Source organism: Magnolia sinica, chromosome 4, assembly GCF_029962835.1.
Source record: "Magnolia sinica isolate HGM2019 chromosome 4, MsV1, whole genome shotgun sequence".
NCBI lineage: Eukaryota > Viridiplantae > Streptophyta > Magnoliopsida > Magnoliales > Magnoliaceae > Magnolia > Magnolia sinica.
In genome coordinates, this window is record NC_080576.1 from 74,259,723 (window position 1) to 74,261,506 (window position 1,784).

At 36.7% G+C, this 1,784-nt stretch overlaps 1 long non-coding RNA gene across 1 annotated transcript; it reads left to right on the forward strand.

Moving 5' to 3' along the window:
• The first annotated feature begins 454 nt into the window (after positions 1–454).
• LOC131243226 (uncharacterized) lies at positions 455–1,493 on the forward strand. Its single transcript, XR_009169947.1, has 3 exons — positions 455–752; positions 1,079–1,125; positions 1,238–1,493. It is a non-coding gene; the product is annotated as an uncharacterized LOC131243226 (long non-coding RNA).
• The last annotated feature ends 291 nt before the right edge of the window (positions 1,494–1,784 follow it).

Below are 1,784 nucleotides of genomic sequence, written 5' to 3' on the forward strand. Positions count from 1 at the left end.
CTTAGGTGGACTAAACCACATGAAATAGTGGTGATTAACCATTAAAAACTTCTCACGGGCGATGAAAGTTTTGGATCAAGCTGATATTTGTGTCGTCCCTTCCTCCAGGTCTTTGTGATAGTACTAGCAGGTTGGATGGAAAGTAGACATTACTTCCCAAGATGTTCTTAATGGTGGGTATTCAATCACCATTATCTCCTTAACGTGGTCCACAAAAGATTATTATTATTTTTTTGGTCCACAAGATTTGTATTTACTTCATTTGTTGGATCTTGATATAAAATTCATGTGGTGTGGTCCACGAAATATTAGCTCCTTGCAACTTCACAGGTGGGTCCATTGTTTCATACCAATTCCAGCTCTTGGTGACCCGATAACTTGGTGACGCCAAGACATCATCGACGTGGTATCTAGCACACCACAAAATCCGCTTCTACTAAAATGATGCCAGCTCCTACCAAAGGCTTCAACTGGAATTTCGTGATGTCACGGTCCAAAAATCAGGCAAGTCCACTCCATGTAAGGATCACCAAAAGCAAGGGCCCCACACCCTTGGCTTATTATTATTATTTTTATTTTTCTTACCAATCTTCATTGCTTCAATATAACGAAGGGTTTCCATAATGTTTGACTTGTATTATGTATTTATCTTTGGTTGTAAGATGCTTATTCAAAGTGGAAGTAACTATATAGAGTGTAGGCTCAGGGGTCCACAATGCTTACATGGATGCATGATCAAAGCTGCTCATCAGGTACAAGCCACTATATGGCTTTCCTTGTGCTGAATTCAAGTCCATCCATATTGAGTTGCATGCTAGTTAATGCTTCTGTAAAAAGGCTCATATTGAGTTGCATGCTATGGTGCTTATGATGCAGTTTTATCTTTGAAGAAAAAGGGAAGAAAAATCTGTCCACATATTTATAAAAAAATAAATAAATAAATAAATAAATAATTCCATAGTTATTCTCCTCCATTTGCTAGTTATAGGTATTTATTGGTTCCTTTTATTTTATATCAAATTTGTTTTTTGGTTATTTTATTTTGTTTTGTAAACTTTTGTCTTTGCATTAGTAACAGAGGGGGGCTTTGCTGCTTCATATGGGGATGGATATGGACTTCATTCGGTATGGTTGTTTTTGCAGGAAATATTTATGACTAAACATTTAATTTTAGATAGTATAACTCAGATTATGAGTGTATATACTGTTTTTATTACCTGACCTCTATGCATGGCAGGGTGGTGCTGACAAAGGTCCTCTATATGGCATGAGTTCTGGTTCTTGGGGTGCATTTGAGAAGTCTCGCCTCGGGTGTCGCTGAAGTCCGTTGATTTTTTTTCCTTTTTTTTTCCTTGTGTCTCAATCTGTAAATTTTCTGTCCATTATGTAACCTTTCATTCTCAGGCCCCCTATAAATGAGGCTGATTGTAAATGATTTATAGGTTGTGTTTGAATGCTAATTTAATCTTGTACAGGTCATTTGATTTAGAAGATTCAGCCTAGTAGAATTTTTAATTGTTTCTATTATTTTTTCTTTTACACTATAAATGATTTATCGGTGTTTTAAACAGATTTCCCGGCGTTTTTAATCTCTCATGACATTGTAATAGCTTTACCAGCGTTTGTTGTTACTTTTAGCAGCGTTTGTTATTACCAGCATTCCTTGCAAAATTTACCTGCGTTCCTCATATCTTTAGCGGCGTTTCGTACATTTTCGGCGCTTCATAGCTTTTTACCGGCAGTCATCAGAGTCGCCGGTAAATGATAATAAGCGCCGGTAACAA